At 44.1% G+C, this 12,671-nt stretch overlaps 1 long non-coding RNA gene across 1 annotated transcript in view; it reads left to right on the forward strand.

The window, feature by feature from the left end:
- LOC118238464 overlaps positions 1 to 11,473 on the forward strand; it is a 50,922-nt gene extending 39,449 nt beyond the window's left edge. The window contains exon 3 of the long non-coding RNA XR_004768892.1: positions 11,325 to 11,473. This is a non-coding gene — a long non-coding RNA (uncharacterized LOC118238464). The remainder of the gene's footprint in view (positions 1 to 11,324) is intronic.
- Positions 11,474 to 12,671: the final 1,198 nt, after the last annotated feature.

Genomic DNA, 12,671 nt, shown 5'->3' on the forward strand with positions numbered 1-12,671 from the left:
TCATACATAGATCATTTTCTGGTAATGTTATTGTTGACATGTGTGGACCTTTGTTTTGCTCTCCTGTCCCTGTTTGACTTTAGATTTGAATTCTGTTAGAATTTTATTTTGATTTTGATAGTATTTTGAGTATACCTTTTCGTGCTATACAAACATTCATAATTTATTGTAGTTTACTGGTATTATCATTGTACAGTTTGAGTGCAGTATAGCAACCTTATTTTCTTTTTCATTTTTTCACCCTTGCTTGTTTATAATAAAATTGCCTTAAATATTTCCTCTGTGTATACTTAGAACAGTATTAAAGACATTATAATCTTTGCTTTAAGCAAGCACAATTTAGAAAACCTAGGAAAGTGGTCTACGGTAGTCATCTTATTTTCTTCCCCTCTCTGTCCTTCCCAGATATGCCAAGAATCCTCTTTTTTTTATTAGTTCAAATTTGGAACAAGCTTGCTTCACATGTCAATCCCTTCTCCCTCTCTTACCCCCAACCCACTCCCCAATCCCCCACCTTCCCCCCACCCCGTCCACTTTCCACTCCCCAGGCAGGGTAGGGCCCTCGACGGGGTTCCCCAAAGTCCACCGCATCATCCTGGGCTGGGCCTAGGCCCTCTCTCATGTGTAGGCCAAGAATGCATCCCCTCACGTGGGATGGGCTCTCAAAGTCCCTTCTTACACCAGGGAAAAATACTAATCCACTACCAGGGGCCCCCTAGAGTGCGGAGGCCTCCTAATTGACAACCATGTTCAGGGGTCTGGATCAGTCCTATGGTGGCCTCCCAGACAGCAGTTTGGGGTCCATGTGCTCCCCCTTGTTCAAGCCAGCTGATTCTGTGGGTTTCACCAACCTGGTACCGACCCCTTTGATTTTCATTCCTCCCTCTCTGCAACTAGGTTCCAGAGTTCAGTTCAGTGTATATCTGTAGATGTTTGCCTCTGCTTCCATCAGCCACTGGATGAGGGCTCTAGGATGGCATAAAAAGTAGTCATCAGTCTCATTATAGGGGATGGGCATTTAGGTTATCCTCTCCACCATTGCCAAGATTGTCAGTTCGTGTCATCCTTGTAGATCTATGGAAATCTCCCTAGTGCAGATCTCTCCTCGGACCTATAATGGCTCCCTCTGATATGTTATCTCTCATCCTGCTCTCTTCTATTGTTCCCCCAACTCAACATTTCTGCTTCTCCATTTCCTCTTCTCTCCTCCTCTTCTCCTCCTCTCATTCTGGCAGCTCCCTCTCCCCTACCCTCATGCTCTCAATTAGCTCAGGAGTTCCTGCCCCTTCCCATTCTCTGGGGTCCATGCAGTTTTCCTTTAGAGTACTTCTTGTTTCCTAGTTTCTTTGGTGAAGAGGATTGTAGGCTGGTAATCCTTTGCTCTATGTCTAAAATTCATATATGAGTGAGTACATACCATGCTTGTCTTTTTGTGACTGGGTTACCTCACTCAGGATGATTTCTTCTAGTTCCATCCATTTGCCTGCGAATTTCATGATTCTGTTGCTTTTTCTGCTGAATAGTACTCCGTTGTATAAATGTACCACATTTTCTCTATCGATTCATCAGTTGAGGGGCATCTAGGTTGCTTCCAGGTTCTGGCTATTACAAACAATGGTGCTATGAACATGGTTGAATATAAGTCCTTGTTATATGAACGTGCATTATTTGGGTATATACCCAAGAGAGGAATGGCTGGATCTTGAGGTAGACTGATTCCTGTTTTGCTGAGCAACCGCCATACTGATTTCCAAAGTGGTCTTACAAGTTCGCACTCCTACCAGCAATGGAGGAGTGTTCCTTTTTCTCCACATCCTCTCCAGCATAGATTGTCATTGGTATTTTTGATTTTAGCCATTCTGGCCAGTGTAAGATGGTATCTCAGAGTTGTTTTGAGTTGCATTTCTCTGATGGCCAAAGATTTTGAGCACTTTCTTAAGTGTCTTTCAGCCTTTTCAGATTCCTCTGTTGAGAATTCTCTATTTAGTTCTGCACCCCACTTTTTAATTTCATTGTTTGGTGTTTTGGTGGCTAGTTTCTTGAGTTCCTTGCATATTTTGGAAATCAGCCCTCTGTCAGATATGGGGTTGGTGAAGATCTTTTCCCATTCTATGGGCTGTCGTTTTGTCTTACTGACTGTGTCCTTTGCCTTACAGAAGCTTCTCTGTTTCATGAGGTCCCATTTATTAATTGTGGATCTCAATGTCTGTGCTACTGGTGTAATGTTTAGGAAGCGATCTTCTGTGCCTATTCGTTCAAGGGTATCTCCCACTTTCTCTTCTAGAAGATTCAGTGTGGCTGGATTTATGTTGAGATCTTTGATCCATTTGCACTTAAGTTTTGTGCATGGTAACAGATATGGATCTATCTGCAATCTTCTGCATGTCCGAATTCAGTTGTGCCTGCACCATTTGTTGAAGATGATATCTTTTCTCCATTGTATAGATTTAGCATCTTTGTCAAAAAATAAGGTGTTCGTAGGTGTATGGGTTAATATCAGGGTTTTCAATTCGATTCCAATGGTATATCTATCTATTTTTGTACCAATACCAAGTTGTTTTCAGATCTATGGCTCTATAATAGAGCTTGAAGTCAGGGATGGTGATGCCTCTAGAAGATCGTTTATTGTACAGAGTTGTTTTGGCTATCCTGGGTTTTTTTGTTTTTCCATTTAAAGTTGAGTATTGTACCAAGAATCCCCTTTAACCATTTTCTATTTATGAATCTCCTTTAGCTGTTCAAGGTTATATCTGCTGACCATGAGCTCTTAGCTGTTCAAGGTTATGTCTGCTGGCCATGAGCTCTGTATTTTCTTCATGTGAGCAGTGTCTTCATGTGGCAGAACAGTGGTGTGGAGATATTAGATTAATGAATGAAAGGAGCTACTTGACAAAAGGACCAGAGACCCTTCCCACCAGGGCTTCATGCAACAAACAGAGCATGTGCAAGAAAAGCCTGTGCTATACCAGCCAGAGAGAAGGCAGGTGCTATGCAAATGAGCTGTACTGACTCAGGAGACCAGTAGCCCAGCAATTTTGATCATAGTTAATCCTATTCTCAAAGTGTCTTTCTCTTTCTTAGTTAACTGTCTCTATTTCTGTTAGCCATGTATCTCTAGTACAATTAATTTTATCTTATTAAATTTTTGAAATATGTATTTCATGTGCATGAGTGTTTGCTTGTATGCATGTATGTGCACCATCTGGAACCGAAGGTAGATGTTTGTGAGCTACCATGTGAGTATGGGGAACTGAAGCTGGGTCCCCTGAAAGAGCAGCCAGTGCTCTTAACCACTGAGCTGTCTCTCTAGCACCTCACCCCCCACCCCCAGAAAAATTCATTTTAATTATTTTCCCCATTTACTTGATACACTGTTTCTCTTACCAGGTCTTCAGGCTGTGCTGTGTCTTAATTTGAAATTCTTTGGGCTTACCCTGTTTGGGGTTGCCTCAGACTCTTGGATCTGTAAGCTTATATCCTTTGACCAGCTTTGGAAAGTTCCATCCATATTTCTTATAAAGATTTCTCCACATCGCCTCCCCACCTTCATCCTTCCGAGGCACTAACCATATAAATGAGAGACCTTTTTTTCCTATATTTATACAAGTCCTGACAGCCTTTGGGACTTTCTTCCTATGGACTTCTTTGGAGTGTTTGGATAGAATAATACCTGTAGTTCTAGCCTAAAGTCTACAAAGTTCTTTTGTCCACCCATCCTGTTTCTGAGCCTACCTATTGAGGTTTTTCCAGGTGTAAAACTCCACTTATAGCTATCTCATTATTCATCCTATTTCTGGGCTGGGATTTTCTTTTTTATAAGTGTTTGCAATTGTTCATTGAACATTTTTATGAGCAAAATGGCAGCATATTCTATGTTAATAGTCTGGGAGGTTAAGTTCATGTCACCCTCCCTACTCCCCCACCCCCAAATTATCAAAATGTGCTAACGAGTTTTTCTTTCAAGACAGGGAGACTTGTCAAGCTCACTATTAGCCAGCATTTTCCTGACACCATTGAGTCTGCTTAGTTTAAACTGTCTACAGTCTATACTTCTTTCTAAATTTTCTTTTAAATTATGCTTATCCAGATCAGTTGCCCATTTTATAGTGAGATTATTTACTTATTTAAAAATATTAAATTGCATTTTTATTTATCCTATGTAGTGTGGGTGGGAGCCATGTGTGCCATGTGTATGTGTGGGTGTCCGACGTCAGCTTGCTGGTGCTGGTTCTCTCCTTCCATTGGGTGGGTCCTGGGTGTTGAACTCAGGTCATCAGGTTTGATGACAGGCACCTTTACTTGCTGAGCCCTCTCATTGGCCCTTACTTTATTAAGATTCTTATGTATTCTGTATATTAATCTCTGAACAGAGATATTTCAAATGTCTAAAATAGGTAAGATTCCTAGTTGTGTTGGTTAGTACAACTTGACACAAACTAGAGTTGTCTGGGAAGATGGAAACTCAAATGAGTGATTGCCTCTGTTGGATTGACTTGTGGACATGCTTGAGGGGACATTTTCTTGATTGCTAATTGATAGAGGAAGGCCCAGTCCACGTGGGTGGGCCACCCCTGGGTAGGTGATCTTGGTATATACAGGAAATCAAGCTGAGATCCCTGATCATATTTATGTAGCTGTGTGTGTATGTGTGTGTGTGTGGGGCTCGTGCCAGTGTCAGCTACTGGTATCTTTCAGGTGTCTCTTTAAACAGAGGCAAAACCCATCTACCCTTGCTTCACTCCACTCTCACCCATATTGCTCCCAAATGGGCATCTTCCCAGGTCACATAGAGTTGCTCTCATTGACCTCAAGCTGAGCAAGCTGTGGAGAACAAACTAGTAAGCAAGTTTCCTCCATGGTTTCTGCCTCTGCCCCTGCTTGTGTTGCTAGTCTCACTTCCCTCAGTGGTGGACTCTGATGGGATGCATACACCCAATAAACCCTTTCCTCCCCACATTGCTTTTAGCCATAGTGTTTATCACAGCAACAGAAAGCAAACTAGGATCCCAGTCCTTGCCAATGGCTTCTACGTTACACCAGAGCATGGCTTCAGTGTGCCGTAAGTGCCACTTCTGACTTGGCCTTTCCATATTGCATGTGCACAGGTTCAGGGTCAGGAAGTGAGGACGGAAGTTACTTCAGGGTCAGCACAGGCTTAGCATGCATGGTCTTCCTTCCTAGTGCCTCAGGTTCCCTACTGGCATCTCCTTGCCTAGTTTTTCTTCTAACGGCTTTTGGTGTTGGCCTATGGTCTGTCTTCATGGTTAGCATTGCCTTAGGCACCTGTGATGTCTGGACAGATGCTGCAGCTGATTGCTTATCCTAAGCACTGGGGAATGTCTGGTGATCCTTGGATCAGATAAAGACAAACCTTGAACTGGCTTGTAGCTCAGTGGAAGATCAGATGCCTAGCATTTGGGAGGCCCTGAGTGTGGTCCCCAGTGTCTCCTACCCCCAAATAAAAGACTTGTAAGTGGGGTGGGGGCCACCAGATAGGCCTAAGGATGTGGCTTTAAAAGGTTTCTATTCTGTACACTTGAGTATCTGGTAGCCTACTGGTTTTCAAATTATTCTAGAGCTACAGAGACAAGAATAAGGCAAGGGAAAGTACCACATGGTTTGATTGCTTGACAAAATCTAGCCATACTTCTTTCTTTTTTTAAAAAATGATTTATTGCATTGGTGTTTTGCCTGCATGTATGTCTGTGCAATGGTGTCAGATCCCCTTAAGCTTGAGTTATGGATGGTTGTGAGCTGCCATGTGGGTGCTGGGAATTGCACCCAGGTCTTTGGGAAGAGCAGCCAATGCTCTTAACTGCTGAGCCATCTATCCAGTCCCAAATATTTTTTTCAACAAATGCTAAGTGTTTCTTTTTAAATTCTCAAATTATGAAAAGTTTTTTACTTGAAATTTATTTTAACAGGTACATTAAAAACATAGAAGTTGTATATATCCATGGAGATACTATGCATTAACTTTTCTTTTTTCATGTGTGTAGTTTGTCTGCATATGGTGTGTGGGGGTACAGCACATGCATGCGTAGGTGTATGTACCCATGTGCGTGTACAGAGGCCACAGGAAGACGTTTGGTGTCCTGCTTTATCATTCTCCACTGCATTTCTTTGGGGCAGGGTCTGTCACTGAATCTGAAGGTTTCTGGTTTGGCGAGGCTGGCTGGATCTGCTTGTCTCTGCCCCCACAATGCCAGAGTTCCAGGCACACACAGGCATGCCAGAATTTTGGGTAGGTGCTGGGAGTTTGAACTGAGGTCCTTAAGTGAGTTTAGCAAATGTTCTTACTCACTTTTACATATATACATGGCATAATGTTTCAGTGGAAACAAATACTTATTTCAAACCATGTCATTTCTTTATGATAAGGTGTGGCTGTACACTCAGCCAACACAGCCACTACTGAGATTCCACCATGCTCTGAACCTCCTGGAAGTACATCCTAAAGTGTGGATCTCTTCAGACATTTGATCTGCCTCAAGTTCTAGGCAACCTTAAGCCAATAGCCACTTTTTTTTTTTTTTTCTGTTTTTCGAGACAGGGTTTCTCTGTGGCTTTGGAACTAACTCTTGTAGACGAGGCTGGTCTTGAACTCACATAAATCCTCCTGCCTCTGTCTCCCCAGTGCTGGGATTAAAGGTGTGAGCCACCACTGCCTGGCCTCCAATAGCCACTTTAAACATGGGAATATTGGTTAGGGCAGACATGAAGTAGTTCCCAAAGAATAGACTTAGAACCTAGCCCCAGGTATGTTTCACAAGTGGTCTTAATAAGGGTGACAAATGCTTTCTCTTTGTTTTCTTCCCTGGACAATCTTCAGTACATTGAAGCTCAGGAAGACTGTAGGGATAAAGAAACATTCAGTTGTTTAATTTGGCATTCCCTAGGCTCCACAGCCCTTTTATACTCTGCTTTGGAGCAAGGCGACTAACAAATATCACTTAATTGTCATTTATTCTTTTGCCATCTTCCTCTGGTCACATAAAATATGGTGGTCCTCCTACACCAGTGTTCTGAGTATGTTAGTGTAGGCCCCTTAGGGAAATGAGGATTTCAGTTAAGGACCTAGCAAATCACTCAGGTAAGCCAGGATGTCACAACCCTGCTGTGCCAAGTTACATCAAAGTATTCTGAATAGTTTAGGAGTTCTCAGACCCTTGGGAATCTCTCAGACCTTCCTCTGGCACCCATAGTGAGAGCAAGATAGCAAGTCTAGGGTGCTGGCCTCAGGACTGTGGTGTGGTGACAATGCACCACACTCATGAGTGTGGACTGCTGGAACTAGTTCCTGGCAGGCAGAGAGTTTTATATGCATTGATAATCCCTGGCCCGAGGACATTGCTTAATGGTTCATGTTGCTTTCATTACCATTAAATAACTATTATGATGCAGTATTGATCTTTTCTAACTTTTTCTTAATAAATGGCCAAGAAAGAAGCTCAAGCCTGCATGACTGCAAATGTAGGCACCCTTCCTGCCTCTGCCTCTCTCCTGCATTATCTGCACTCGTCTTAGTCATAGCTCTTTGCATTTATTGCTATCCTTGGATCTGGCTTGGTTATGGGGTTTCACTAATGATCTTTCTGAAGTAAGAATTCAAAGAATGAAAAAAAAGCTATGGAGAGGTTTTCTTTGGGAAAGAGAGAGAAGCAAATGATGCGGGATCTTTAGGGTCACCAAGGGAAGACAGCCATCAGCCTCCATGAACCTCACACACAGAAGGCTGCTATATGCGCCAGCATTAAGCGTCCCCCTGGAGGTAATGCTGGCTCCCTTCCTCTGCCTCCCAGGAAAGGAAGTGACACATTTGGAATGCCAGTGCTGTGTCATGCCCCCGCCCAGCTCTGGAAGAACAGAGGGCATATCTCCTCTTTAGATCTGCCTCTGGGAAGTGGAGACATGGCAGTCGGCAGTCTATCACCTGGGGCATTTCCACTTTAGTCTCAGGCTCATGGCATTTCTACTTTCCTCCTGCCCTCTGGAGGATTGGGGGGCAGGGTCAAAGGAGCACTGAGGAGCCAAGGAAACATTCCCAAGTAAAAAAATCGTGTCCCTGGCCCCCAGGGAGTGAGAACAGAGACCCCAAGTGCCAGGTGTATACTAGGCTGCAGCAGAGATCCACAGTGTAGGTGAACCCAAAGTGGAGGACACATTTGCTGACACTTAGTGACAAATAAGAAACCCTTCACAGAAGCTCCACTTTGATCCACACCCGGTGATGAGTTAAAGATGATGAAGGAAAGATAAACTGGCTGGCTTGGGCTTTGCTTTTTCCCCAGGAAGAGGAATACTTCTACCAGCCAAAGTTCTCTGTTCCCTGGTCCCTGCCTACTGCCTACCACCACCTTCCACAGCCCAGACCCAACTGGTCCATCCTCGAAAAGCCTGGAAATGATGACCCAACAGTCACTGTGCCACTAGACAGCTTGCAAGGCCGGGTCTCCTGAGCAGCCCAACATCTCCCAGACAGCTTCAAACATATTATCGCATCTGAGCCCAGACGGGGAGGAACGGCTAACCAGATGGTGGCACCATGCCAATGAGACCCTGTCCTGGTTTACCATGTTGCAGACATAGGTAGAGCTGGCTGCATTTACAACCTAAATATTGTGTGCAGTGCCAAGTTCTGCCTAGAGGAGGGAAGTCAAGAGGTCAGTGGGCATGTCTATAATTGCGGCCCAGCCCAGGATTCTCCAGGTTTGGAGAGGAGCCCAGTCTCCATGCAGCCTTTATCTTCACAGCCCCCTGGCCTTAGCGGCTGCACCCTCCATGGCCTCTGTCTGGTTCATACACCAGCACCCACCCTGACTTGTTTGTCATTGGTGCATTTGGAAAAACATGACTTTCCAAAGAGTCTGGCTGGCATGGCCTAGCAGCTGTGTGTTGGGCAGCATCTGGCTGGCAGAGTCTGTGGGCCTCATTTCTCTATCCAGGCCTGTAAAAGGTGGTATGCTTTGTTCTGCTGGGCTCTAGTCACAGCTACCACCTTCAAGCCAAGGTATATACCTTTAATTTATTCTGGAAGAACTTTCCACAGGCAACCTGGACCCTGGAACCAGAAGTGTGAGCTTACTGGAACACAGGATCCTGGTGGGAAGTGGGCCTGCAGTCTCTTTGTGTCCCATGGAAGATACCACAGGGCGATGTGGAGAAGGGGCCACCCATCTGGGGCAAACCATTTCATCCTTTCTTTCCTGAAACATGAGGCTAGGGAGGACAAAGCTCCAAGACTCTGGCAAGTTTCTTGCCTTGGGCTTTCCAAACATTTTGTCTCTGCAGCAAAAGAAATACACTGTGGCTTAATTTAATGAGCCCTGCTGGGGTTGCTGTGAGCTGCCTGCTTCTGAGGATTGGGTTTGCAGACTTTGAGAGGCCAGGACTGCACCCTGCCTGTGCCACCTCCTACAGAACCTGCCAGAGTCCTTGCAGCACCAGCCCGAACACCCAGACCTCAGCTGGTATCACTCCTTATAAACATCACACACTGAATCCAAGTGTGGAATTCAATTAGACTCAAAATAGTCACACAGCACCTGGGTCTCTGCCGATGGCCACTGGGACAGTAAGTGCTGATTTTCTGAGGCCAAGTCCTCTTTGTCTGAAGCTCTCTCATCTGAACCCCACGCTGCTGCTTTCTCTTTGTGGCTTCTCTTTGCTGTTTGATGAATAGCAGTAGTGAGCTGCCCTGTCCCAGCCTCACAGGTGTCCATGAAAGTCCTCTGAAAATCCACAACACTGAACTTTTTATTGTTACCATTTTTTTGTTTTGAGACAGGCTTCTCTGTGTAGCCCTGGCTGTCTTGGAACACGCTTTGTAGATCAGGCTGACTTCAAACTCACAGAGATCTTCCTGCCTCTGCCTCCTGAGTGCTGGGATTAAAGGTATGCACCACATGTCTGGCCCAGCACTGAACTTCTTGTCCCTCTTTGCCACTATCACTCAGGCTGGGTTTCATTTTTCCCCTTCTCTTGGTGTCTTCAGTGATAGCTGGCTCTAATTCTGTCCTTCATTCTCAACCACACAACACTCAGGTATTAATTCTAGTCAGTCATGAAAATATGCTCATTACCCTGCAGAGGCCACGGTACCAGGCTCAGCCATAGCTAGATCATAGGGCTCAAGTCTATAATTGTGTAAGTTTGAGTTTTTAGCAAACTTCTGAAATATGATCCAAGTGTCAGGCAGTGTATTGGGTGTTCAGAAGACAGGGCAGTTGCCATGGCTTCCATTTGGGTGGCATGATTGTTTAGTACAGGAGGGAGAATGAGTCCTTTTTCACCTACCAGTTGGTCTGTTTACTCAGGGCACAGATGGGTTTTCATATGAAGGGGCTATGTAAGGATACTGCAAACCCAAAGTTGAAAGCTATTGCATGCCCCACATGTAGCGTGAGATAGACCAGTGTGTTAGGTTGCTCACTCATGCTGTGTAAGCACAATGTGCAGTGGGAGTGTCCTGGTGGTTCACCAACTGTGAGCATTGTCAATCAAGTTTCCTGGACTTGTGCTCCAGAATGTCTGCTATTGCCACTGAGTTAGACCAACTCACTGCCTTTGAATTTGGGATGGGCTTAATACCATTCTTGATTGATAGAATAGAGCAAAACCCATTGTTCTGGAACTACAAAGGCTAGTAAGAACCCTTGCAGCTTCTATACTGTCTCTTGGAACCAGGACATGTGACATAGAGATGCTCCTGTTGGTAGTCCCCAGCTGAGACAAGCCTTCTGACCATCCCATTAGACAACAATAAGTTATCTTGAACCCTCAAGACTAGCCCATCTTTCTGTGAATAGCACCATGTGGCTTCTGCTGATAACATGGAGAACAGAAGGGCCCTACCCAAACTTATGACCTATAAAATATACACAGACCAAGCAGTGAGGTTAGTGTTCTTGTGGGCTAGCGCATCCCTGTTATGTGTTAATGGGGGCAAGGAACATATAAAGTCTTTGTTTTGTGTATAATGAAACCTTTATTTTTCTCCAAGAGCAGAAAACTGTACGTACAATACAAACACGGCAATTTGTAACATTCAACAGTCTGAGCAGAGGTGCTTCAGGCTGCATGTGTTGTATGTCCATGTGTGTTTAAAGCCAAGGTTGCAGTGAAGTCATGACACAACATGGGTGAACAGCACCAGAAACACCTCACACTTGCTTGATTTTAAGTCCATGTTGGGCCATTTTATATTCAGAAATCTTTTCCCATTCACAAGTGTTTAAACCAATCCCCCCCCCCCCCCGCTACCCCTCGTCAGCTTACAACCTTACAACAAAGTTTTTTGTTTTTTGTTTTTTGTTTTTTTTAAGTTATGGGTCGTTCCAGTTCAGTGGTCCTGATCAGAAACATCTGAGGCCAGGGGTCTGCTCACCAGATCCGAACTCGGCGGCAGGATCCAACACACCCAGACACTGCCAAGGCCCTGGTAACAGTGCCATCTCCATCCACGACAAGAGGATATCAGAGTATTGGAACTGTTTGCATCTACCAGAAGGGAACCTTGGTCCCATACCCTCCAGGAGAGGAAGAGACTCCTGCTACACCCACCAGAAGAAAGGATGAGAAGAGGACAATGTAAAAGCACATCCAACAACAGAAAACTCAGTATGACACCACCGGAGACTAGGAACCATACACCAGCAAGACCTGAACATCACAATGCAGATGAAGCAGAAGAAAATGGCCTTAAAAACATCTTCATGAAAATGATAGAGGACCTCAAAGAGAACATGAGAAAATCCTTTAAAGTAATGGAAGAAAAAACAAACCAAAAATATAAGATATCAACAAATCTCTCAAGGAAACAGTTCAAGACATAAAAACTGAAATAGAGACAAGAAAGTAAGCACAATCTGAGGGAATGCTGGAAATAGAAAAGCTGGGTAAACGATCAGGAACTACAGATGCAAGCATAACCAACAGAATATAAGAGATGGAAGAGAGAATCTTAGGAGTTGAAGATACACTAGGAGAAATAGACTCATCAACCAAAGAAAATCTTAAGTCCAACAAATCCCTAACACAAAATATCCAGGAAATATGGGATACCGTGAAAAGACCAAACCTAAGAATAATAGGTATATGAGAAAGTGTTCAACATCCTTAGCCATCAGGGAAATGCAAATCAAAACAACTCTGAGATACCATCTTACTCCTGTCAGAATGGCTAAAATCAAAAACACCAATGACAGTTTATGCTGGAGAGGATGTGGAGAAAGAGGAACACTCCTCCACTGCTGGTGGGAGTGCCAACTTGTACAGCCACTTTGGAAATCAGTATGGCGACTCCTCAAGAAAATGGGAATGAGTCTACCACAAGATCCAGCAATTCCACTCCTAGGCATATACCCAAAAGAAGCACATTCATATAACAAGGACATATGTTCAACCATGTTCATAGCAGCATTATTTGTAATAGCCAGAAACTGGAAGCAGCCTAGATGCCCCTCAACCAAAGAATGGATAGAGAAATTATGGTACATTTACACAATGGAGTACTACTCAGCAGAAAAAAAACAATGGAATCTTGAAATTTGCAGGAAAATGGATGGAACTCGAAGAAACCATTCTGAGCGAGGTAACCCAATTACAAAAAGACAAACATGATATGTACTCACTCATATGTGGACATGCTTTATGATACATAGTAGTGACCA

Source organism: Cricetulus griseus, chromosome 3 (assembly GCF_003668045.3).
Source record: "Cricetulus griseus strain 17A/GY chromosome 3, alternate assembly CriGri-PICRH-1.0, whole genome shotgun sequence".
NCBI classification, from domain to species: Eukaryota; Metazoa; Chordata; class Mammalia; order Rodentia; family Cricetidae; genus Cricetulus; species Cricetulus griseus.